This window comes from Podarcis gaigeae, assembly GCF_964106915.1.
Source record: "Podarcis gaigeae genome assembly, chromosome: 3".
NCBI lineage: Eukaryota > Metazoa > Chordata > Lepidosauria > Squamata > Lacertidae > Podarcis > Podarcis gaigeae.
Window position 1 is genome coordinate 55,393,506 of NC_139680.1, and position 27,521 is coordinate 55,421,026.

The following is a 27,521-nucleotide window of genomic DNA, read 5'->3' on the forward strand; positions in this document are numbered from 1 at the left end:
TTAGCACTTTCCTGTGGAGCCTTGTCACATGGGTTTCTTGCAGGCAAATAATGTCCAATTGTTCTTTTTTCAAAATATGAAACACTTTTCTTCTTTTTTCCGGAGAATTTCCGCCATTTATATTCCAACTAAGTAGTTGCAGAGACATCCTGGATCAATTCGTAGGTCTTACAATGGGGTGTCTTGATTTTCCTCCGATCCCGGTGGTGGTAGTGCTGGTCCGGCTCCAGGTGTAGGTTCCGGTGGGGGCGGTGGCCAAGAAGCTGCTGCTCCTTTTTGGAGGTCTTCCCCGTGGTCGTGTAGGAACTTCTGCTGATCCTCTGGTGTTTTGATTCTTACTTTCCTTCCTTTGTATGTAAATGATAATCCTTGTGGAAACTCCCACCTGTAAGGGATTGCGTTGTATCTCAACAATTTTGTCAGTTCTAAATATGTGGCTCTAAGATCCAAAAGTGGTTTAGGTATGTCTCTGTAAATTTCAGCCTTTTTACCTTGTATCTCCAAGGATTTTTTAAAATGCAGGCCTAGTATCTTGTCTCTTTCTTCCTTTGATCTCAAAATGACCAAACAGTCTCTGGCCTTGTCTTTCTTTACCAATCTACCCAGTCTGAATGCCGTCACAATTTTAAAGTCTTTGTCTTCTTCTACTCCCCAGAATTTGGAAAATAAAAGTGTCAAAAATCCCTCCAAATTACCTTCCTCCAATTCTGGGATGGCCCTCAGCCTGAGATTATTTTCCTTACTTTTCAATTCCACCATTGACAGGTAGGCTTGCTGTTCCCCTACCCGTCTTTGCAGAGGCTTAACTTCTCCCTTAATCTCATCAACCTTTTTGTTCGCTTGCTCTGCTTTTTGATAGGCTTCCTCAGCTAGTTTATGATTTTCAGCTGTTGCTCCTTGCAAATTCTCAATTGCTTGAGTGTGCTGAGAAACCTTTTCAGTCAATTTACTGATGGAGGATGTTGCTTGGTCAATTTTTGTTGATTGATTGTCTACTTTTTGATTCAAAATTGCTAATTGCTCCAAAATTTGTTTCAAAGCTGCTTCAGCCCCTCCTGCTGCCATATCTTCTGGAGCAGCCTGTTCGACTTCCACCTCCTGTGCTGTCAGCACAGTTGGAACAGATGATCTACGTTGATGGGTTAAGGTTGTTTGGGTTAGTTGCGCAGATTTCTTTTCTTTTTCTTTAGCTTTAGCTGCCCTTGTTTTCCCTGTGCCGCTCATTCCCCAACAGCCTCTGTTCAAGGTCAAATTGTCTTTTATTCCATGAGAAAGACAAATCCAGAGTATAAACAATTAACCTCAGAAAGTCCAAACAAAGTGTAGTTCTCAGGCCCCTATGTCTCCACAATCCACTAGGGGGGGTAGCTCACAGTTTCAAGGAAGGAAAGAGTTTTTCCGCCATTAAAGTTCCTATATTCCCTGTGTTGAATCCTTATAGTTCCGAGACAAAAGGAAAGTTCCCAAAGCTTTCAATTTCTTAATGAATAGCCACAAGGTAGCAAGAAAAGTGGCAACAGCAATGTTTAAGTGTTGCGACCTCGATGCATGTAACAGTTTAAACTCTTGTAACAGTAATCCGCAGTTTGACAGCTCTCTTGAGCACTGGCAACCCGACGGCTTGGTTGTCCCTTATAGATCCGAAAACAAAGGTAAAGCAAGAAAAAAGTTCCAAGAACAAATCCCACAGTTTTGAAGGTAGCTTCTCCTTTATCCTTTAAATAAATCTTTAAATGCACAATAGTTCCACTTTTACGATCCCCTTTAATCTCCTCCGCATTCCTCAGAGTCTTTGCTTTGATCTGTTTAGCAAGATCGGGAGGCGGACTTCCTGTTACTCGCCTCCTGTTTTCGGCCAAATTTCCAATTTTTAAATTTTAGATTCAGATTTTAGTACCCCTTACTCACGGGTATGTTACTGCCAATCCGATGTTTTCAAGAAGAAAGGTCGGCGCTCATCGGCAGCAGCTGCGCGGCTTTGCATCCACGGAAAGAGCGATGAACTCACAGTGCCGCTCCCCCTTTCACGTTCCGGAGCCCCTTACGGGGTCCCTTCTGCGCTTCTGGGGGGGCTTTGAGCACCCGCCGAGTCCCACGGCCACAGGCTCGCTCTGCCTGCGGTTTTTCTTGATGGGTCTCCGCTTTGCCGCAGCGGACGACCCTTTTCCGCGGAGCCCCTCTTCACAGCGCGAAGAGGACCGCCATTGCCGTTTCGCGTCGCCTCCGGAAGTCCTACATTATGTTTGAAGACTGGGATAAGTTATGGAACACCGGAATGAAATTCACGGCATGCAGTGCCTTGAAGGAAAATATTATGAAAATGATATACCGGTGGTACGTGACCCCAGTCAAGCTTGCTAAGATATATCATCTGTCTGATAATAAATGTTGGAAGTGTAAGGAGGCGGAAGGGACATTCTTTCACCTCTGGTGGACATGTCCGAAAGTGAAGGCCTTCTGGGAGTTGATTTACAATGAGCTAAAAAAGGTATTTAGGTATACCTTACCTAAGAAACCGGAGGCCTTTCTTCTGGGCATGGTAGGCCAGAACGTGTTAAAGAAGGATAGAACCTTTTTTATGTATGCTACTACAGCAGCAAGAATCCTCATCGCAAAGTATTGGAAGACACAAGATTTACCCACTCTGGAGGAATGGCAGACGCAGTTGATGGACTACATGGAATTGGCTGAAATGACTGGCAGAATCCGAGACTTGGGAGAAGACGCAATGGAAGAGGACTGGAAAAAATTTAAGGACTATCTTCAAAAACATTATAAGTTGTATGAATGTTAAGAAAATGCGCTTAATAGGAAATTCTAACCCCAGCAATAGCAATTAGGTCAAATGAAAACCAAGGTATAAGAAGTTTGAGGTGGAATCAGGAAATAATTTTATTGTGTTTTGATTAAAATATATAAGAATTGGTGTACAACATTTTGAATTTGATAACATGATAAACTGAAAGTTACAATAAGTTATGAAACAAGATGATAAATTGCTGAAGTTTGTATTTTAAATAATGCAAGGTCTGGAGGATGTGGGGAAGTCCAGTAGTCTTGACAAAAGATCTATGAAACCTTCATATTATTTTTTCTTCTATCTGTTTTTCTTCTATTCTGTAAAATTAATAAAAATATTTATAAAAAAAAAACAAATGTCAGGGAGTTCCTAAGAGTTGTGCAGGCCTTTCCTAGATGGTAGCAACTTATTTGTTATGTTGATCAATAAAAGTTTATGCCCTGGGTGTATTTTATTGAGCCAGACACAGAATTCTGCTTATTATTTTGGACAGAAGGGCTATTAAAGTTTTGCTTAACTGAACACTTTTAACATTTCAAAAAGCCTTCACCTAGACTCCTGACTCCTGTTAAGTACCTCAGCCTAAGCAATGCCCAATAAAGAAACCACTTAAACTTTTCCCTGGCTCCTGGCAGCTTCATAGAAATTATGTCTGCTTTGCAATGCTAAGGGGACTCAATTCTTTCCGATTAATTCCCATCTTCCAGAACAGTGCTTTCAGAAGGTTGAAGCTGAGGCTGAATACAGCACACAGTTCCTCACACAGATCCGTATTGTCTGTAGGGATGCTTTTCTTATGGAATGACCTCCCCGCTGGACACAGGTAGGCACCATACATATGCCATTTCTTTCTGGACTCAATGGAGATGGAGTACTTGTTTTTTCTACATAGTCCACACACAATCTAGATCCACTGCACATTTGCTGTCCCTGAAAAGCACTTCCTGAGAAACTAGCTCCTTGCCAAAAACAAATGCTTGTTGCAGATTGATTCTGCATTGCCCCGCAGTATGTCCATTGGAAAACAGCTGAAAACAGCTGGAGGCGGTCCTGGCAATGTGAGCATATCCATACCTACTCAATGAAGTTGTGGGTCGGTGCTGGCCAAGCTCACAGCCACCACTTCCTTCTAGGTAGAAAACATATTGAACAGAGAAGCATGAATGATCTCCGATTGAGAAAAATGACATTTCTGTGCTGCAAATGGATTAGCGTGTATGCAACTGGTGACATTTCAGCTCTGAACCTTTGCTGGTGTTTAAATTCCAGTAGGTGGCTATGATTTTAATTCTAACCTAAGTTATCTTCTGCCTAATTCTGCCCTAGGTTATTTATTTTTTTATTGTGATGCCAACGCTACATTTTCAATATCTTCTGTACCCCAGTTTGAGATGGATGTGGGAGGTGGAATAGAAAAGTTTAAATGGCTAAATAGTGATTTCACAAGCATCCCCGCCAGATAGCAAAAATAATTATCAGTAATACATGTGATTATTTAATGCACATAATGAATAGGTAAAGGTAAAGGTACCCCTGCCCATACGGGCCAGTCGTGACTGACTCTGGGGTTGCGTGCCCATCTCGCTTAAGAGGCCGGGGGCCAGCGCTGTCCAAAGACACTTCTGGGTCACGTGGCCAGCGTGACAAGCTGCATCTGGCGAGCCAGCGCAGCACACAGAAACGCCGTTTACCTTCCCGCTATAAAGCGGTACCTATTTATCTACTTGCACTTAGGGGTGCTTTCGAACTGCTAGGTGGGCAGGAGCTGGGACCAAACGACGGGAGCTCACCCCGCCACGGGGATTCGAACCACCGACCATACGATCGGCAAGTCCTAGGCGCTGAGGTTTTACCCAGAGCGCCACCCGCGTCCCTTCCATAATGAATAGGTCACCCTATAACTTAAGGTCTCTGCATAGCTTACAAAACCTGAAACAAACAAATTCATAATCAAACAATGCCATTATAAAATTGCAACTCACTTTAAAACTGAGAGAGGGGGAAAATAAAGCAGGAAATCAGTTTAAAAACTGAGGGCAGAACTTCTCCCTGTTAAGGAAGCAAAGGGGAGGAAAATGCCTATCATAAAATAAGTGGAATGCAACATATTCCTCCATTGGATGTTTCAAGAGTGGCAGACAAAACAAATGGCTACACATGCATTATAATTTTTACTCAATGCATCATTGCGCACTACAGAGCAAACCGAGTTGTCGAAATCTTTTTTATTAGAATTCATGCCATGTGGTCATGCTTCAGTAAATGATGAAGTCAAAGGACATACTGTCAGAAGTTGGATTAATTGTTGACACTCCTGTCAACGTGTGGCCTGTTGCATTAATAGTGATTTATTTTCCTCTTACAGCTCACATTCATGAAGTTTTAATTTCTCTTTGGTCCTATTTTTTATTTGTCTTTGTTCTTTCCATTAATTTATTGAGGTCTTTCTTGTCATTTTCTACCTGAGACTTTTAGCAGTCAAAACAAGTGTTCAACCACTGAGATGCAACCCATCCCCAAGGATCTGAGTGTTCATCATAAAAGCGGGTGAAATGGCAATGGCCGAGTCATGCATCACAGAGTTTCCAGTTCAAATGAGACTTTTGCCCCTAACTCGCTTGCCTTTTAAAAAAAGCCTCAGACCAATTCCCCCACCAGCAATGAGGGCATAACAACACTGGCCTGCTTTTCAGGCTTGTTGTAAGGAGGGTGTGGGAGGTGTTCAAAAATGCTATAGCACCATCAGCAGAACTATCCAATTGATACCTGCTTCACCAAAACACACACCTATCTATTGCAGAACTTTTGGTTATGTTGTGCCAGTGCTGTAAGAACTACAGAAATATGGAAAGGTCATTCGACCAAAGCACATGACAAGAAATGGCGTAACTGTTGTGAATACAGCAGACAATGACAGTTCAACAATACCATCTCCAGATCCCTGAAAATATATTTTCTGTACAAAGCATAAGAGCATCCTGTACAGTGGAACCTTGGGTTAAGAACATAATTCGTTCTGGAGGTCCGTTCTTAACCTGAAACTGTTCTTTAACCTGAGGTACCACTTTAGCCAATGGGGCCTCCCGCTGCCGCCATGCTGCCAGAGCACAATTTCTGTTCTCATCCTGAAGCAAAGTTCTTAACCCGAGGTACTATTTCTGGGTTAGCGGAGTCTGTAACCTGAAGCATCTATAACCCAAGGTACCACTGTATCTTATTTAGTATCCTTGTTTCCCACCTCTCTCAAGGTATATCATTCTCGTCCTTTATCATATCAGCCTAGCTATTTCCATTTCCCAGCCTATGAGCCTCAGCACTGTCTTCTAATTATTACACCATTTTAAAATTACTGGTGATTTGTTTGTTTTTTCAAATTTGTCAATCCAAGTGCCTTAATATACCATCTGAAGCTTTGAAAACTGCCTTATACTGTGTCAATCCATTGGCCCATTCATTGGGCTCAGTGGTTAAGCAGGGCTTCAGACACGGAGTTTGTTCTGGCCTCAGCAGGAGATTGAACCTGCGAACTTTTGCACACAGTGCATTGTCTTTTCCATTGAGCTACTGTCCTTCCCAAACAGTATCTGACCACACTGACTTATCTCCAGGTTACCAATCCATCAATAATGAAATAATTTCTTCTCTTAAACCAGGGGTCAGCAACCTAAAGCCCATGGGCCACAAGCAGCCCACGGGGGTCATATTACCTGCCCACAAGCTGCCCCCAAACCGAGCTGCCTGCTCGGCAAGCCCCCATGCGCTGGATTAAACTGGCGCAGTGTAGCGTGGGGACTCGCTTTCGCGGTGCCGGAAATCGCATCTGCACAGGCACCAGAAATCGTGGGCACACACTTATACACGCCCACAATCTGGCCCACATAGGGGGCTCGACGGCAGTGAACAGGCCCAGGCAAGGTAAGCCTTGCCAACCCGTCTTAAACTATAAATGCTGTATTTACAACACACACACACACACACACACACACATTAACATGTTGCTGATTAGGGAAATAGGTAGGATTTTTATTTTATTACAGGTACTGGATTCAGTCTGTGCTGGAGTCATTTTTTTATGAAGTGCAACTTATTCTGCATGAAGAGGTAAAATGGTATGAACTCATAAAACCAGCAATCTTGGACCAGATGGGTCTCGCTTGAGGGACTCATGCTTCACCCTGATCAATTTAAACTCAGAAGAACATCACAAACAGCATTTCAACAATAACATTATTTATAGCCTAGTCCTGGCCATGTTTACTTGAAAGTCAGGACTGGTACATACTTAACACATAGGTGCTGGTAAAAACAGGCTTCCTGTAAACAGCAAATGGCCCAGAGGCATCTTAAAGACTGATTTACTGCGGCATAAGCTGTTATGAACATGGAGGCATATTCCACAATAAATCTATTAGTCTCTTGGTGGGGGATTGCTGCAGCTAAATAACATGGTTACCTCTCTGGAATTAAGTTTCCCATAGTCCATTATCTCAATCCTGGCAATAACATCTGTAACTGTTTACCATGCAAATCACTGCCATCTTGTCAAGATGATCCCAAAATGAACATTGTTCATGACTGTCGTTGGCAGCACAAAATACCTGAATACAAGAGCAGCTTGCCATAAGGGAGGCTGGTTTTGTGGCAGGTTTGTGGTATTAATATGGACACCTGTCTATGTTTGGGTTAACCAAACAATTACCATCATCCTTGGCCATTAGCCATGCTTGCTAGGGCTGATGGAATTTTTGTCCAACAGCATTGGCCACTCTTGTCCTATGCCATGTTGACTTCCTCCAGTTAACTGTGCACAGGGGTGAAACTTTGATCTTGGGCAGCAACTCAGCAGGGATGCTTAAGATTGATTTATTTAAGATCCTATGTTCACTGGTTGCCATCGCCATGTTACAGGCTTAGTAAGCCCTGAAATCCTGGACAGTTGCTATTAGACAACAATGACAATAATGAGATGGTTAAAATATTAGAGCCACTGATCTCCCCGATCACGAGCATCAAATTACATGTGGAGATGAAATCTTGCAGAGCCTGCTTCATGTACACTCTATGACCAATGTATTGCATGTAAATCAACTGCGACGCAACACTAGGACAGCATATGAGGTAACTGCTTAATATTTCCAGAAGGTTCTGTAAGATCCTTCCATGCTAAATTGGAAGAACAGATAGGAGATATAATTTATTTGGCAGTACACAATAAATCTTTTCATTTGTGAATTCCAGACTAAATACAACCACTGGGGCACATCAACCCAAAATCATCCTGGCACTGATGGCACTTCCTTCCTAAGGCAGCTTTATGGTTGGCATTTGTATGTGTGGCAATTTTAACCAGGAGCATGGTGTCCGAGGGTTATTATTCCCTTTGCCGCAGGCTGTCATCCCAGGTATTTGTAAAGAAAAATGCACAATATTGCTCAGCCCATACACACTGAATTGGTCTCCTTTGGTCTTCAGATGCTCATTGCATGGAAATTCATGCTGTTTCAAGGAGTACCAACATTTCAGTAAGAGACTTTGCCTATGTCACTTTGGCTTAGGACATGAAGGCCATACTTCTCCTTAGCAGCAACAAATGCAGGATCCCCAAAAGAGATTAAAGCCTGCAGGTAGGGGAGGCAGGAAAGCCAAAGACCCTGTGTTCCTACAACAGTAATTTTTTTTAATAAAGCTTGAAGGCCACCAAGAATTTTTTAAAAAAAACCCACAAAGGAAAAAAATGGGTTCTGAACACTTTAGATGAGTTGTTAGTAGCGCATGTTGGTTTGGCCGGTTCTATACTTTTCTGTGGGATTCATATTATTTTTCTGGGAAATTATGTGCACTTCTCTTCAATTGTTCAGAGGACTTGCCAAGACTCACAGCCTTTCTTGAAGGTCAGAATAAATGAGCTTCACTGTTCATAGGAAGTGTCCTCTTCCAATTAATGTCAGTTGTGCAACACACAAAGTCCCATACAAATATGGCTGACAGCAGGGTATATATGGCCTTTGGCAATGCCCTCAAAGGGTTGTGTCTGGAAATGGAAACCCAGGGGAAACACGAGGAGACAGCTGCCATCAGGTGGCTGTTTACATCTGTCATGAAGAAACAGGATAATGAATTGCAGGCTTTGAAGCAGAAGGTAGCTACCCTTGAGCAGGATATTACTAGAGAAGAAGACTTACGATCGACCACCTGTGAGGTCGTAAAGGACTCTGCTACTGAATTACAGCAGGAGGTGGCACAGCTCATCTTAGCATGCCAGTATGTCTCCCCAGTATGAATGCCAGTTTCCAGCAACTGGGATTCAGAAGGCCATTGCTGGTATTCAGAAGTATTGCTGTCTCCAACTAGGGACAAGAAAGTAAATCCCATTGTATCTGGAAGATGTGTAGAAGTCCTTCTTAATGTTTTTGGAGTCATTGAAAAACTGATGAAAGCTATTGAGCCTTCCCTTCCCCAATAATTTCCCCCCCAGCAAAGATCATTCTCGAAGTAAAAGGAAGGATATCAAAGGAAAAAAACGTTTTGCTCTTGGTTCATGGACTTCCTGAAGACCATCCACAAACTCCTTAAGTGTTCATGGACTGCAGGTTAAGAACCCCTGGTGTACAGAATCATGGCTCTGGATGAGAGCCATATGACGATTATTAGAGGGGAATCAAAGTGTGTCATGTGCATCAGATGAGGAAAACCCCAACCCTTCTCCATCCACTGGATCAGACAATTGGCAATGTGGAAACAATTCCCCTCCTCTGGCAAAGATACCCCCTGTCAATTTAGAAGGTCCATTTCCAATTCACTTTGGCAGCAAATAGAACAGGAAATGCCAATGAAGCTTATCTTTGCACCCGTAACAATGAACACAATACTGGTTGCAGCCTCTCTGGATTCCAGCTGTGGGTTTTGGCATCCCTATAGTCAAAACATCTTCCAGAAGAATGCTCTCAGGAATCTAAACTTTATCAAGTCTTGTCACCCTTTGCCTTCAAACGGATGTCTTCCCTTCAACAAAACTAGACAAGCCTTGCAGTTTGGGGCATTACATTTCGCCATTTTAAATGCCATATTCCTTCTCCTCCACCACCAAATATATTCTTCAAGTCCTTTTATCTTTTACAGAAGTCAACATTGCTCAATGTATGAAAAGAAAATTATCTGAATTTCTCAAGAAGGATTCCAAGCACATCACTAGTAAACAGTGTGTGTCCTCTCAGATGTAGCTCCTTGGATAAAAGGATAAAATGCATTTAATTAATCCATACCCTCAGGTATCTCGCCATCTTATAACACTGCATTCTCATACTAAAGTTGTCTATCTGAACACGTTACCTCCCATGATAACACATTACAGATAGTTCTTTTCCATTTGCAACATATAATGTTATATACATAATGCAATAGACAGTTCTGTGCTGGCTTCTGAAGTGTGTAGTAAACTGACCTTTTCCTTTTTAAAAAATAGAAGAGTTGAACAGAATGTGTAATCTCACAGTGAATCTGGTTATACTTATCACAGAATAGAAACATTCCACATTCCAGTTCATCTGCTGCAGCAAAAACAACAAAGAGGCTTGTGGCATCTTCAAGGCAAACCCATTTATTATGGCATAAGCTTTCCTGGACAGCCCACTTCATCTGATGCATGAAGTGTTGTCATGAGTTTCAGATGTGCATATGCACATGGTTGGGGATGGTGTGGTCAGAGTGAAATGGAACGTTTACTGTCTGAAGAAACCAGAGGTGGACAACCTTTTTGAGCCAGCGGGAACACTTGGAAGTTTAAGGAAGTGATGTTGATGCCAATCACAAAACGGCTGCCACACGGATATGAAACAGGACCACAAAAATAGTGCAGGCATATCCCACCACCACCAATCAATGATAAAAAGCCACCTAACATTTGCAACATGGCCCCCTCCCCACAAACAACATGCCCGCAGGGTAAAACAGAGATAGATATTCACCAAAGACAGGCACAGGTGGTACAAAAACGGGGACAACAGAGCCACATGTTTCTGCCACTGAAGTCAACATGATGAAGTGATGGATATTTTGCTTTGCTGGAACAGAATTCAGAAGTTAAATTGTTTACAGCATTCAAAGATTAGCAGCATCAGACCCAGATTTGTAGTGGAGGCAGATTTCAAGCTGAACGCTCAGGCTATGGAAAAACAAGGAGAGACCTCGCACACTGGTTTGCTTCTGATCAGCCTGGCAGCCTAGACTCATCTGAAAGTATCTATCTCAAAGCGCACATTCTTAATGCAGAAGATTTCTGACACCTACAGGCCAACCTAGCTCACTGCATGGCATAATTCTTCAAAAAGCTGTAGAGCAGTGATGGCCAAACTCGGCCCTCTAGCTGTTTTGGGACTACAGTTCTCATCATCCCTGACCACTGGTCCTGTTAGCTAGGGATGATGGGAGTTGTAGTCCCAAAACAGCTGGAAGGGCGAGTTTAGCCACCACTGCGGTAGAGGGAGAAATCAAACTGGAACAAGCCACAGAACAATTTATTTTTAAAAAGATGTGTAATTTTTGCAGGTTTGTGAACAGTTCTGGGCTAACACATGATTGGGCCAGCACCAGATCCCCAGTGCTATCCAGCTGGATGTAAGAACAGCTCAGAATCCAGCAGATTCCAGGCCACCTCAGGACCTCCCTCACCTCATCCTCAGAAGGGGCTTTCCAATAGGTTCCACTGGCTAGGATACCAGCAGTGAGCCTTAGAGTCATACATTCAGCAACCAGCAGCAGGTCAGCTGAGCCAACAGAAGTGAGCAGAGTGAGGCATCCACTCAATCCAAGCTCTCCATAACCTGGCATGGGGTTGGCTTGCATCTTTACCAAGATACCTCTACGTGGGGCTACCTTTGAAGGTGACCCGGAAACTACAACTAATCCATAATGTAGTACCTAGACTGGTGACTGGGAGTGGCTGCCAGGACCATATAACACCAGTCTTGAAAGTGCTACATTGGCTCCCAGTACATTTCTGAGCACAATTCAAAGTGCTGGTGCTGACCTTTAAAGCCCTAAAGTAGCCTTGGTCCAGTATACCTGAAGGAGCATCTCCACCCCCATTGTTCAGCCTGGACATGGAGGTCCAGCGCCGAGGGCCTTCTGGCAGTTCCCTCACCATGAGAAGTGAGGTTACAGGCAGAGGGCCTTCTCAGTGGTGGCAACCACCCTGTGGAACGCCCTCCCAGCAGATGTCAAGGAAATAAACAACTATCCGACTTTTAGAAGACATCTGAAGGCAGCCCTGTATAAATAATAAGTTATTATTGTTATATTATCACCATCTGTTAAGTCTGGATACCTGACAGTAGAAACAATTCTTAAAGAGAATGAACACCTATCCTGACCCCTACACAGAAAGACACCTTTTCATCATTTAAAGACTTCTTCACTTTGTAATTACCACTTTTCCACCTATTGTTTTATGTTGTGTATGTCTGTTGTAATTTTTGTGCTTCGAAACCACCCAATAAACTTCATTTTTATAGGTGTGACCCAGAGTATTGCACTCAGCATATACCTATGAATCTTGCTTGGGAACAGAATAGAAATGTCTAAAAGAAATATACATTCCTAAGATACTTGTATTTTTGAAGGATTTGGAAGATTAATGTATCAGTGTGGTATGGAAATAAGGACCTGTCAAAAGTTTTGTCCCTCTTGTACCAGGGGAAACTGTGACCCTTCCAATGTTGTGGGACAATATCTGTAGGGCCATCGGTTCTCCATCCCTCTTTTACATAATGCCATTAAACTTACCATCACATTTTCTCCCAAAGTCAACTAATAGCAAACTCTGGAGACCCAGCTGTGTGAAAGATAATTAATTTGGAACTGAAACCCTGGAGCCAAATCAAGAGTTTGCTCATCTCCCTGCAATTCCAACAAACTATAATTGTCCTTGGTTTGTTATAGCAGCCAAAAGGTTTTTAATGAACTCAGAAGAGGCCCACACTTGCTCAACTATACTGAAAGACTATGGGAAAATAATTTCATGTGATTGCCGCACGAGGCTCGAACTTTTCCCTGTACAAATGCATAACTGATCCTTAAAGCACAGCGCTTTGGTTGCAGATGTTTGGCTTAACAGGAGATTACTTCACCGCTGCTCTCTCCATGCATTGCCAGCTTTTATGCTTGTCAACACCCCTTCCCACCAACAGAGCACAGATCCTTCTTCCTGCAAAGGCAGAAAAATTAGTGCGACACACAAGTCTACACTTCTGGCTCCGCTACAAAAAAATAAAAGGAAAAGTCAACATCTATTGGGCTGGAGACACAAGGAGGACACTCCAGGATCAACGCTATAAACCAATGTGGGGATCATGCTCCACTCGCCTTGCCTTGGTAATCTGGCCTGCACTTGGCCACAATTCCCTTTGTGAATTCCTTTTTCTTCCCAGATTATTTTCTTCTCCTCGGACTATAGGTTTTCCAGTTAAGTATGAAGAGAGATATTCAGTTAGCGGTAGGTGCACTACTAGTATATTTGGCAAATCAACAACTCACTTCAAGAAACTTGGGGAGAATAAAAACATACCAAATGCCAGCCGTAGGACTGCAGTTCTAGTATTTTTTGGCAGATGTAAAATATTTCTCTCCAGGAGCAAACTTAGGAAAATGGTTCAGCCTGATTGCATTAGATGCTTACTGTGCTAGCTCTGACTGGCAGACAGCAAGGGTGAAACGGAAGATTAAGTCAGTACTGGAATCAGAAACAAGTCCATCTGTTTGCTGTACAAAGATGAGGCAAGATGGGCACAAACCCCCAAGAAAGTTCTTTAAAAAAGAACAGAATTTGCCAACACCTGTTTTAAGCATTTTCCATGTCTGATTACATGGACTCTGGTCTCCAAGGTTTATGCCATAAAGTATTTCTTAGCCTTCCAAGTGACACCAAGCTTTTAATCATTTATTGTTGTGTTGTGTTTTGAAGTACAGCCCTTGGGAATTCTTTCCTGCCTAGTAAGTCAATATGTGAAAGCTTCAGCACAAGTCTATATGTGTCTACTCAGAAGTAAGTCCTACTTTCAGTGACACTTACTCCAAGACAAGTGGAGACAGGATTTCAGCTTTAATGCCTTAGTGGTTTTTGAAAGCTTTAGAATCTACAGAGGAAAAAGAGATGCATTTTATAAGTTATGGGCCATATTCAACGAGCATGCTGCTCTAGCGGAAGCCATCACAAGCGCAGCACTAGCGCAGCAGGGCTTCCCTCTTCCCCCTCTGTGCCCTCCCCAAATCTGCTTCAGAGGGTTGGGAGGACCTCCCAAAGACCCGCAAAACAGCATGCAAGGAGAGGAGAGGAGATACTTGTTTTATCAGAGAAGCAGAAATGCTTGTGGTGATGGAACAATCTTCTTGGTGTTACACCGAATGCAACCGTAAACTATTATGTGTGGCTGTGAGTGTGGAGGAATGTTAGGCCACAGGTCAGTGGTAGTGAACGTGTTTTGCATGCACAAAGCCTCAGGACACTTGTTCCCCCTCATCTATAAACTATAGTTGTTTTCCATGTTAAGACTTACTAAACACATTCATCTAATTCTAAGAATTCAGCAATTCAAATTTCAGGCCAACTAATTCTCCATTTGCAATAGCTATTTCGCTAATTGAATTGAGAGCTCCTTTGAACACATTTAAGTGCTTGAGCATGTGCATTGTTGTGGGTCAAAGCTGGATGAGAGAGGCCGACGCTGGAAAGCAAGGACTTGGACGCCTAAACTGCACACATGTGGAAGGGAACTGACTAATTGGTCCATCTCTGCCTCTTATCAATCTTCTCATGCCAAATGTCTCTAATTAACAAACTTTTCTGTACAAATTTTGTTGTGTTTTATTGCTTATGCTTGCGCCCAGGATTCCAAACTATGCACAGCAAAAGGCATTTCACCACAAGCGAAAAGATCACCACGCTTATTGCACAATGAATTTCTTTTCTGTTATGCCAACGCGTAGAGAATAAGGAGACCCGTTAAGGGGGAAACGTAAAAACACCAGAGAGTACATTCTGTTCATTTGTTCTCCTAACTTCCTCCTTGGTCTGTGTGCAATAATTGATACCAATTATTTTCATAATGTCTTCTAGCCCTGTATGTGCTCAGCAAACCAATTGAGTCAGCAGCAGGAGGGGGTGAGAATTGGCTATAGGCATGCATCCAGAGACACCTGCCTATTGGCTCTGAAGTCAAATATCCTTCTGCATAAAGAGATTTAGCATGGCAGCTTGTTTGTGGCCAGTTTGGGGAGTCACTGGGCTAGATTAGGAAGTTCCAGATTTGGGGTTTCTAACGCCCCTTGCCACTGCAGGTCACCAAGAACCCAGGGCTACAACATTTAATTTGTCAGCTTTTGGCTCCTTTGAAGACTAGCAGCAGGAGAGGGAGGAATCCCACTGCCACCCTCCTGCCAACAAAGCCTACGGTGGCCATGGGATAAGGACACATGCACACCTTGCTGTCTCATATGCATCCACATGTGAAATGGTGTGCCAGTACATCACAGCAATGGTGGTGAAGGGAGGTCAGGTATATAAGTTATACCCTGAACAGACTTGGACCAAACAACCCTTCAAACAGAAACAAGGCATATGGTGACCTAAGTCAAACAAGGCCTAGTGAATAAAAGTGTTCCTAGCCACTGCTGAGACGCAACATCACCGATGCAGAAGCAGGTCCAAGGAAAGGCTGTGGCTCCATGAAGGCAACATACAAGGGGTGTCTTTGCTCTCGGCATTTCTCCTGCAGCTGGTGCAGTGATAAAACCATGTCGACTGTTGACTTCTGAGCTCTAAAGCCACATTGTGATAGACCCTGTCAGCAAGTGACTGTAAACTTGCTGAGAACTACAATGGCAAAGGCTTTTTCCACCACAGTACTCAGTAGGGAGATTCCACAGTAGTTGTTAACAGTTATGGCAGTCACCTTTGTTATTGTACAGAGTCGCAATGCTTGAGTTTATAGGAAAAGGTATGTTGTACTTTTGATTTTATTTTTGTTCTTTAAATACTAGGAGACTAATGTAAGAGCACCATAACCTATCACCATGTGCTAGATGGCCCCAGCGACAGAGAAGGTTTATATGCAGGTATGTATGGTTTGGTGGGGGGGTTTCCTCCCCAGAACTGTTGTTTAAATAATTAAGCAAACAATGTTTTTTCTCCCAGAAATGTGGTGTGAATAATTAAGCAAATAATGTTTTTAACTTTTCTTCGTGATTTGTTTAGAAGTGTTGGGCTCTAAAAACGAATCAGCTAGGCCATCAAAAGCTTAGAATCGTTTTGGAAATTGAAGCAGATGTTCCACCTGACATTTTACCAAGAAAACAGAGGGCAGCTGAGATCCAGTGTGAGATCCACCATAGTTGTGCATGTGTCTTCTGTGAGGAGTTACTAAGAATCATAGAATTGATCAAAAGATGTCAGATTGTTTAAATAAATATGTTACATTCTAACAGATTCCTCAATAAATGCCAGAACACAGGGCTTTGGAAATAAATATAACATGAAACATTTGTTTTAAAGGGGGGAAATTAAACTTATTTCTCCGAGCCCCACCTGGAGATGCTTGGGGGTTATAGATGCCATGCCTTTTATTTACAAGGCTCCAGAAGCATTCGATCACAGCAGATTCTGTCGTGTATTTTCCGCTCAGCCATGGGCAAATCGCTTAATAAAGCCTTTATTGCAGCTCCATCATCTCTTCACCTACAAAATGGAAATAATACTCTCGGCAATGAGCCTGCAGGAGGAATTTGAGATCCCTCTCTCGCACCTAGCAAAAGGACATGTATGGGCCCCGTATCTCTGGGATGACTCATAAGACTATAAAATGATTCAGAATGACTCATGAATATTTCCAATACCTACAAGCAAACTGATACTATCTTAGGATGCAAGTGCTGGTGGCATAAAACTGTCACGGCACATTTGCAATAGCCGGATTACCCCTCCCCAAATGCTGGACTGTCGCACGCCGCGGATGAACTCCTAAAGAGCAATTGTGTGCGTGAACTTTTATAACCTGCAGGTACAGCTTCTATCCAGCATGCATGCAAGCTGTATCATATCACATAGTACTATCAAGAGCCAAAACAGAGCTGATATCATCTAACCAGATAGAACCCTTGAAATGGAAATTGGAGACAGGCTATACAGATCCAAGTGTTTCTACAATGAGGCCTTTAGCCAACATGGTTTTCTGACCTTGAAAGTGCCTATTAGACACATGCATGCAACAACTAACCAGAAACACATGGAAGTTCTTTATTAGAACCTGCCACAGAAGCATTACCAGACTCTAAATCCATGCCTACATTAGCAACACTAATAACAGCAGTAGTGGGAATATTAGTGGAATAAAGCCAATTTTTTTAATGTAATTCAGATGCTGGCTAAGTTCTTATCAAAGTTCACTGCTTTCAAGGGAGTTAAATAACAGCTATGTTTGGGCTAAAGAGAGTAGCTCTGTATTATTAATGATATATGGGAGACCTAATCCTAAATTTGCAGCTGCCCAGGATTAACCTGACAATCCCAAAAGAACTTTTCCCTGGATATTTAGGCTCTTTGCTTATGAATGATGCATACAGAGATTTCTTAGGATTTGCAGTAAGTACAGACACCTTCCCTGCAAGGCATTTCCCAATTCACCAAGGCTTCAGCTCCACTCGGCTTTGTCTGGACAATTCAGATGGTGCCAGTGCAGATTTAGGGCTAGAAAAATGGGAGTGTTGAGGTGAGGAAAGTGTTCCCACAACTCATACAACAACATGGATGTCTGAGGTGTGAGGAATGTGAACACTGTTGCTTACAGAATCTCTACATTCCAGATGGGTATCTGCTGTAAGGTGGGTGTTCCTCACACATGCAACCCTAATATAGAACTACCATGCATAAAAACCCCTTTCAGACGATTCTCCCAAATGCATTGGTGGAGAAAGGCCCAAAGCTCAGAATATCCAAGGCAAGTTTAAAAGCTCAGATCCTGAAGTCCCAAAGTCAAGAGGACATAGGACTGTGCAATGGCTGCAATCTAGCTGACTGCAAGCAGGTGGGACTCAATGGATAATAATGGAGAGATAATGATTTATGGTCCCACAGACAGCATGTAAACTGTTATGTACTGAAGTTCTCACCCTGGGCCAGCAGGGGGATACTGTAGATAGTTATGCAAATGAAGGATCGAAAGTGACGTTCAGTGATTGGATAGTTTTAGAAAGTAGTTACAGTAACAAGGTACTGGAGCTCTATACTGTATAAGCAGACTGACTGAGCCCTTCAGTTCAGTTCTGTTCTGGCATCTGAATATAGAAGAGCTGTTTGAAGAATTGCTGTGTCGTCTGATATGTTCACCCACAACATAACATAAACTTTTTTTTTCACAGAGAATTCCAGATCACAGCTAATGTTACAACATTTTTTCCAGCCGAGGTGTCAGTCAGAGACTTTTATGCCAGGATGCGTATCACTTCGAGTTTTAATAATGGAAAAGAATGAAAAGTACTGTAAAGTTCAATGTTTCTTTTCAGCATTTTTTAAAAAATAAAAATAAAATACCAATGGTGCTGCACTTGTCTATAACATAAATCAAGTAAGTGAAATGAACTGGGCACAGGTTCTTTGTGTGAGTATTCTGCAAAGCACTCTGAATAAGAAATAATGGCTCTTTAGCATATTAACCAGGCGGGTACAGCATTTGTTTTCACTTCATTAGAGTCCCTCCCCCTTTCTCTCTCTTGGCCTCATGAAAAATTGTGAACAATCAACTTACTGCTGCCAATGTCTGGGACCCATTAAGGAGCAGTAGTTCCGTTTCATAACTCCGTAGCCAGTTAGACTTAGAATAAAAGTATACAGCTGACCACAAAAATTAGCTTTGTACTCATAAAATCTAACCAAAAAATGTTGATGGGGGAAAATATGCGGCTGAAAACTTTTTATGCAGAAATGGTTTTGTTTAGCGCCTCATCACAGCCAGCCATTGTAAGAGCACTTCGGATTTATATGGTGCCTTCGGTGGCAAAGGATCTCAAAGCACTAGCCAGGCAGGAGTCTGTGCACAAGTGAATTACGGGCTGACTTCCAAGGGAAGAAGACAACACACAGGGGAGAAAATGTAACAAGCTAGTCCTCACCTTACAGGGCTTTAGCCAGTGAGTGCAATCAAGAGTTGTGACTGGCAAGAGACCTTCCTGGCCATCATCAGCCAGAGCTGCCTTTTGTCCTGCTTCTGTCACACTGCTGCCCAGGCATTGCAGATAATGGTGTGTGAACATTGCATGAGTTGAGTGAGTTTATGTCCTTCAGCAGCAGGGTCCTTGTGCACAGGGCCGGATTTAGGTTTGTTGAGGCCCGAAGCTACTGAAGGTAATGGGGCCCTTTATATGCAGTATTTTAGGGAGCAGGCTAGCAGGCAGGGCCCATTACTTACATCATAGGAGCCTACACAATGCAAAACACTGTTGCTGTATGTAGGCTTTATTTCATTGGGTTTTTTATCTTATGGATAAAAAATGTACATCCAGTTTGGAATGTGTACATCCAGTTGTTTTTTTCTTTGATTTTTTGGGGCCCCCAAGAGAGTGGGGCCCTAATATAGTTTGTTTAGCTCATACATAAATCCGGCACTGGCTGCCCACTGTTCTCTCTTTGTGCACATCCAGCACAAGGTCCAAAAAACCCAAGAAGCCCCGGTAGGCATACACATTAAGCAACAGCAGTTATGATGACGATAAATGCTCCCGTGCAGCTTTTTGATATATATTCATTTTATTTCCAAGGAATAGCACAGCACACAGCTGACCTATCAGCTTTTTTGAAGAGATATAAAAAGTGTACATTCAGCTGTACACATCATACACACAGTGTATGATGGCATCGAAAAGTTCTGATAATTTGTATAGCTCTTTATATTTACAAAATATTCTTTCTGGGCTGAACAAGAGAATGTGGTCCTTCCCAGCATCATTTCTTGAGTGTAAGGCTAAAATCTTAATCCTGTTTACCTGGATGCAAACCCAATTCCATTCAATAGGTTTTACTTTTGAGTGTACATGGTTTGGATTCTGCTGTAAGTCAACTGAATTTACTTCTAGGGCTGTATCTACCTCCCTTCCATCCTAATTTTTAAAGCAATTACACAGTGTTTACTTATGTGTCACTGTCAATATTGACAGGAAACTAATACTGAATATATTAGTGACTAACCAATTTTGACAATAAACCTTTACGTGTGTGTGTGTGTTTTTGGGGGGGGGAGGGGGGGTTTACATTTCCACTGTCGGCAAGCTTTTTAAATTTTATTTTGCCTTGGTCTGATAGAAGCTGGATTCCAGAATTCTGGTAGGCAACAGGTTTCCTATTCCAGAATGGTGTAGGGTTAGTGTGTTGTACTAGGACAGGGGTCAGCAACCTGCGGCCCACAGGGGTCGTTTAACCAGCCCATGAGTCGCCCCCAAACCAAGCTGCCTGCTCAGCGAGTCCCCACGCGCTGCACTAAACCAGTGCAGTGCGGCATAAGGACTCGCTTCCATTGCACCGGAAATTGCGTCTGCGCATGTGCAGATGCCGGAAATCACATCTGTGCAGACACTGATGCCGGAAATCATGAGCGCGCGTGATCCAGCCCACGGAGGGATCTCCGCTGGAGTGAACTGGCCCAGGCAAGGAAAACCTTGCTGACCCCTGGACTAGGACCTGGAAAAGAGCCTCTCAGCCTAATCTATGTCACAGGGTTGTTGTGAGGATAACACATGGGGGACATGAACCATGTACACCACCTTGAGCTCCTTGCATGGAAGGTAGAATATAAATGTAATTAATAAATTCCTGCACTTGTGAGAAGCAATCATCAGAATATGATTCACTGGATACAATCAGTCAGCTTCAAAAAAGAAGTTCTGCAACTGAACCATAGCTCTTGGTTAGCAGAACAAAAACATTCTCCTGAGTCTTCCCCTCAGCAATAATTTGGTATTTTCTAGACATAAAACCCAACGAGCAATATTCTGGTTTTAAGGAGAGAGAAAATCCCAGGGAGGAGGAAGATGAATTAAAGAAGTTTCCGTATTATGGAGCCAATTCTGAATATTTGTGGGATGAGAACCATTGGTAGATAAAATGAAAAGTAAACTGGGGTCAGGAAATCTTTCTTGGCAATCAGCAAGGAGTCAGGGGCAGGAATGTATGAAAGCCACTGAAATTCCATTGCTAATTCCACATTTTCCAGAACCAAACAATAGATTTCTGTGGAAAATCCTTTGTCTGAATCAAAATTTGGTCAGTTCATTATGGGATTCTATTCTGTACTGTTTTCTGTATTAGTTGGCTCACTAATTAATGGATTTAAAAGATTTTTTGCCTGTAAACAGCATGCTTCCCAAAACGGTTTGCAAACTACCGGTATATATCAACATATACATATTAAAAACCCTTTTCAGTACTCATTTAAAACATCCATTTATTTCAAAACACTATTAAAATCCAGCATAAACCATACAATAATAGCAACCAATTTATATTGTAGACCCAGAACACAGTACTGTTTCTATAGCCCAAGCCATGGTTAGCCACCAACATCCTTGAGGTATTTGAGGCCTTTTAAAAGTGATGAAGGCTGGGGTTCTTGCCTGGTCTCAGAACTGAGTTCTACAGCTGTGGGGTCACTGCCCAAACAACTCTGTTCCATTCCAAGAATTTATAAGATTTCCATTAGGCATGGATCCTATGGTGCCTCAAGCAAAATGTGTTCTGCGTTTCAAACATTTGTAAGGTTTCCCTTTTATGTGCTCTCTTGTGCACCATGATAATAATAAATAAAAGGCAAATGTCATACATTTACATATACTTGTAAATATACATATACATATACTTGCAGAACCATTCCAAGTCTGTTTTCTCAGAAGTAAATCCCGCTGATCTCAACAAAATTTACTCCCAGGGTGTGAACAGACTTGCAGCTGTAAAGCTGTCTGAACACATCATTTTTGTGCATTTTCAAAATCGCACTGCATCATGGGAGTTGAAGAAGCATGAAGGCACCAGTGAAATAAAAAGTAAATATTTATTTCACTGGTGCATTCATGCTGCCTCAACTTCCATGATGCAATGCGAAAGAGTGAGAAAAGGTATTGGATAAGGAATGGGCACGATTACAGGAGGTTTGGTGCAAAAGTTAAAATATTGTGGGAGTAACTTTGTTACGGGACGCAGGTGGCGCTGTGGGTTAAAGCCTCAGTGCCTAGGACTTGCCGATCGAAAGGTCGGCGGTTCGAATCCCTGCGGCGGGGTGCGCTCCCGCTGCTCGGTCCCAGCGCCTGCCAACCTAGCAGTTCGAAAGCAGCCCCAGGTGCAAGTAGATAAATAGGGACCGCTTACCAGCGGGAAGGTAAACGGCGTTTCCGTGTGCAGCTCTGGCTCGCCAGAGCAGCGATGTCACGCTGGCCACGTGACCCGGAAGTGTCTCCGGACAGCGCTGGCCCCTGGCCTCTTGAGTGAGATGGGCGCACAACCCCAGAGTCTGTCAAGACTGGCCCGTACGGGCAGGGGTACCTTTACCTTTACCCTTTAACTTTGTTACAGCAATGGTGGTGGAAAAAAATTCCTGGATAGACATGAATCAAAGGTAGTTTTTGGTAAAGCTGCATGTAAGTTCAGCACAATATTCTAGTCTGACAAATTTCAGTTTGAATTATCCTGTTACTAACAGCAATAACCACATCTACCGCAGCAGCTATGGTTAAAAATATAACGCAAAGAACTTCACAGTTTGATCTATATTGCTTGAGGACATCAGAAAGAATTACTACAGCTATTGAGTTAATCAGCTGTGTACACAAGCTTCATTCCTGTTTGCAATTTCACCATTAATTGAAGTTCAGTTTTGACTTCGCTTGCCTCAGGTAGGGCTGCACTGCCACTGTGTGGCAAGCTTGTTTGCAAACCTAGCAGTGGTTTCTGTGGCACAGCAAACTGGATATAGAAATGTGAAGGTCAAGTGGGGAGGTAACTGGGGGGGAGGATTCCAACCCCTTCCCACCTCTGTTCCTACATTGTTATGTCACAAGGTCATATAGACTGAATTCATGAACTTCGTTGGAAATCCTGGGAAGCCACTGCCAGCATGGATTACCCTGAGCTAGCTGAACTAATGGTCTGGCTCACCACAGTGGTACCTCAGGTTACAGACACTTCAGGTTACAGACTCCGCTAACCCAGAAATGGTACCTCGGGTTAAGAACTTTGCTTCAGGCTGAGAACAGAAATCACGCGGCGGCCGCACGGCAGCAACGGGAGGCCCCATTAGCTAAAGTGGTACCTCAGTTTAAGAACAGTTTCAGGTTAAGAACGGACCTGAGGTACCACTGTATAAGGCAGCTTCCTGTGTTCCCTTGAGCCCACCAACACCTCAAAAGCTGTTCCCTCTGGGACAGCATGTGATGGGGCAGGAGGCGGCGGCAATGGCAAGGAAATTGCAAGAATCTGGCAGCTCTGCCTAACTTTAAGGGCCTTTCTGCTCATGCAAGATATTTTTGCATACAAGTCATTGCCACCAAGTATCACGTATTAAATATAGATTTTTAAAAAATCCTGCACAAGTGCTTCGGTTTAGCTTCCCGACATGTCTCTGAACATATGTTTGGGTGTGCAAAGTTCAGTGGAAATTATGTAGGCGTGCTCTTTCTATACATAAGCCAGTAACATTATGCTTATTGAATAAGCTTACTACCAGAAGTAAAAAAAAAAAAAAGTCACCACTTTTTAACATTGGAATGACACTGGCACCACCTTGAGGTAGACATTAACAATATACAGTATTGAATTTTTGCAACAGTTATTCCTCTTTTTAAGAAAATAAAATATTTTAGCAATCATATAATTAAATAACAGACAGTGTTGACACTGTTATTCACAAATTCAGGCAATTTCTTCTTCATACCAGCCTCTGAATGGGATCATACATAGATAAATATGTATAGCTGAGCTAGGATATTGTTGTTATTGATGTGAAAATGATGATACAAGAAAGTAACACATTATTTATGTGGAAATTGTTCAGTTTGGTTGTGTACATTGTGTGTGTGTGTGTGTGTGTGTGTGTGTGTGTGTGTGTTTCTTATGTTTGGAATCTATTATCTTTTAATGTTGAAGCCACCTTGAGCATGGTTTTAAGCTATGGCTAGGTGGTATACCAATAAAATCTCAAACTATTTCCTAGCCATTACTTTCCATTGAAGAAACATCAACCAATATCCCAGGCCACTAATAAGCAAGCCTGTTAGCAATGAAAGGCATACAACTTACAAGCATACAGACTATTAGTGCAGCTAGATTATCAAAGCCAGCTTTCCTTTTACCAAAATGAGGGGGGAAATGGCACCAAAAATATAAAAACGCTTGACACATTTTGTTCAGAGGAGCTAGACTGATAGCAAACCTTCGAAGCATTAATGAACAGAGGAATTATTATATTTTATCTGGAAGGGGTTGAGGGAGGAAGAACTCCACACATCAAGATCCACATTTCAATTTTTTCAAACTCATTAAAAGCTTTTAGACAAATGTATCCTGCTCCACCTAGCATTATGGGCTGGCCCTCACTTAACTGCTTTGGAGAAAACATAGCACAAATCATAAAAACCCAGTGCTTAGTGAAGTCCTATAAAAACCTTCCTCTACTAGTTCTGTACACCTATGAACTAAATCAATAGACTTGAGGGGGCTGAGGTGCATAGTAGTGGTAGACATTATGTGACATTTGTCCATTCCAGACTGATTGCTCCCCAAAATATGAGAGACTCTGCCCACTATTCTGGGCTTCTCAATTAAACAGCCTCCTCATATGTTTCTGAAGTGCCACCTTTTTTTGGCAGAAAAGGCTGGAGGGTAGTCAGGTGGGTTATTTTGCACTGTGGTCTTAAGTCACTATCGCACACACCAGTGTGAATACTCAAGATGGAAGCTAGTTCTAGACCACATGCAAATTACAAATGTCACACAGAGGTCACGGTGCATTTTTTTAAGGTCAGCAATAGTTAATGAGCTGTACATACACTGGCAATTTTCAGAAAGTGTCATCTTTGAGACTATGCAATGCAAAATTGCATAGTCTCAAAGACGACACTTTCTGAAAATTGCCATGCAATGCAAAATTGCAGATTGAGTTTCTTTTAAAATTCAGTTTCATGAACTACAAACTTGTAGCTGTCATGAATTGAATTGATTTCTCAGCAGAGGCAAGTATCATTCATTAGACCCTTAAATTATTTGATTATCCAGCAAATAATCTTTTCCTTCATTGCGAGTTATAGCCATGAGTGGAAATAAATCCAGGACACTTAAAAAAAAAATTAAGAACAGATATGCTTGCATCAATTCTTTCAAATCTACTTAAGCAGCATGATGTATTTTTAATTCAGTTGAAATATTTGTAAGTTCAAGGGCTATTATTATTAAATTTATTTATCCCTTACCTATTCCTTGACAAGAACTCAATGTAGCTTACAGATAAAATAAGAACAGTTGTCGGGAATCATGTTTTCAGATGTGTTAGTGTTGCAGATTCATATTTCTCTAAGCATATAAATGCTCTCCCATCATTTTGATTGCTTTAAAATAAAGTTCTCTCACTGAAGTGATCTACTGCTTTTTCCCTTCCCCAACAAAATGGATTAATATTTTCTGCCATTTTTTCCTATTCCTTTCTGAGGAACATTCCAAAAATAAAACTATTTTTTTATGAAGGACAGTTGCCATATAGTTCAGATGTGCCTACTTATTTAAGTCATTTTCTTTTGCTTTCCACATGAATTTATTAGGATTGTATTCTAAGATCTCTTTCCATTTTTGTGTGATCCTAGATATTTAACTGGCTGTCTTTCCAAGCAATGTGTACTGTCTTCTTTGGTAGGTTTGTCTACCTGGTCCCTACAGCCCATTAATGGGCATTTCAGGATTCTAGGTGGGTGGTCGAGGGTTCTACGGCACAAGCTGAATGCTCCTTCCATCGAGCGCTGGTGGGCGGTAAGGAAATTTTACCATCAAGAAAGATGCATTTGTCGGCAGTAGGTATAAAAAGGTTGAATATATTATATCCAATTCACTTGGGTTCTGTATCCATAAAATTTGTATCTATTAAACTTTTACCCAGAGACAACCAAAAGGTTAAGAGTCGTCCCCCAAAAAATTTCAGGGTTGGGTATAGTATACATAATCTAACAACACCAGGGCACAAAATAATTTTTAATAATTCCCTGCATATTTTGACCTCATTAATTGGCAGCTTCCCAGCCACAACAACCTACTGCCTACCCTACTCCACTTAAAAATAATAATGACCAGTTTTTTAAAAGAGCTCGCTGCTCTTTCAGGGCCCAAAAAACACATACATTGAAATAATGTGTGAGAAGGTGGGGTTTTTTAAAACATCTGCCTGCACATTCCTGTTGCAGAAGGGACTCTGCAACATAGAGGGGGAGAGCCATGGAACACACCTGAGCCTAGCAGCTGGAGGAGCCCGGCCAGCCTTTACCAGTTTATTGTATTGATCTTGTAACTGTCACTATAACACTTTTCCAGATGTAATTAAAGAGTATCACAGTGTTTTAAGACCATAATACTAGTCGTTATCAAGATGATTCACAAACATAGTAGTGATCAGATTTCTTTTTAAGGAAAAGAGGAATTCTAAGAGACAGTGCAATGGAGTGCTAGGTAGGGTGAGTGAGAACAGAAGCACTTTTCCAGCTGAGCAGCAGAGGATAATTGCTGGGAAGACAGGGAATCTGTCGCATTAGATAAATGGTCCATCCAAGCACACTTGAGTAGCAGCAGCTGCCTAGGCTTCCCAGGCCCTTCTCAAAGGCTGTACCCGAACATGGTCGAGGGTGAATCCCCAGCCCTTCTCCATGCAAAGCAGTGCTGGATTTACGTATGAGCTAAACAGGCTATAGCTTAGGGCCCCATTCTCTTGGGGGCCCCCAAAAAAATTAAAGGGGAAAAACCGGATGTACATTTCCAAAATAGAAGATAAAAACCAAATAAAATAAAACCTACATACAGTAAGTGTTTCGTGTTATGTAGGTTCCTACTTGTTATGTGCAAATGGCTTTAGATACCTATTAAGTCCATAAATTACAATATATTCAACACACAAAAAAGTAACAATTTGTTGATGACAAAGGACAACTAGACATATAAAGGGCCTATTACCTTCAGTAGCTTAGGGCCTCATCACACCTAAATACGGCCCTGATGCAAAGCACCTGCTTCTGTCACCAATAGCTAAAACCCGCCCCAGCTATTTCTACGGGTGCAGAGCTTGGACCGCAACCTGCATTACTAGAAGCGTGGCAACTTCAGGGGCAAATACTACGCTTCTAATTCCAAAGCCACCGCCTCCCAACCCAGAGCCTTCCCCCCCCCCTTCTTTAATTTTTCACCACCATTGAGCCTCGCCCATCTTCCTTCCTTCCCTCCCCTTCGCGCGCGCCGCTGCCGCTCCGGCCTTCCATTCTTATTTGGAGAAACTCCCCCTGATTGGCCGAACTTAGGGCTCTCTCCAAATTTGCATTCCACGTCAGTGGAAATTTCCGTCTCCCGATTTATATATTTATTTATTTATTTCGCACCCGGAGCCAATGGGAGGCCCTCCGCTCTCTCCGACACTTTTCCGACCAATGAAAGGCGAGAATTCTCGCTGTT

General features: G+C 42.3%; 1 long non-coding RNA gene across 1 annotated transcript in view; it reads left to right on the forward strand.

Moving 5' to 3' along the window:
• Positions 1 to 15,905, forward strand: part of LOC310841063 — a 50,749-nt gene extending 34,844 nt beyond the window's left edge. Inside the window, exon 3 of the long non-coding RNA XR_014562313.1 lies at positions 15,833 to 15,905. This is a non-coding gene — a long non-coding RNA (uncharacterized lncRNA). The remainder of the gene's footprint in view (positions 1 to 15,832) is intronic.
• Positions 15,906 to 27,521: the final 11,616 nt, after the last annotated feature.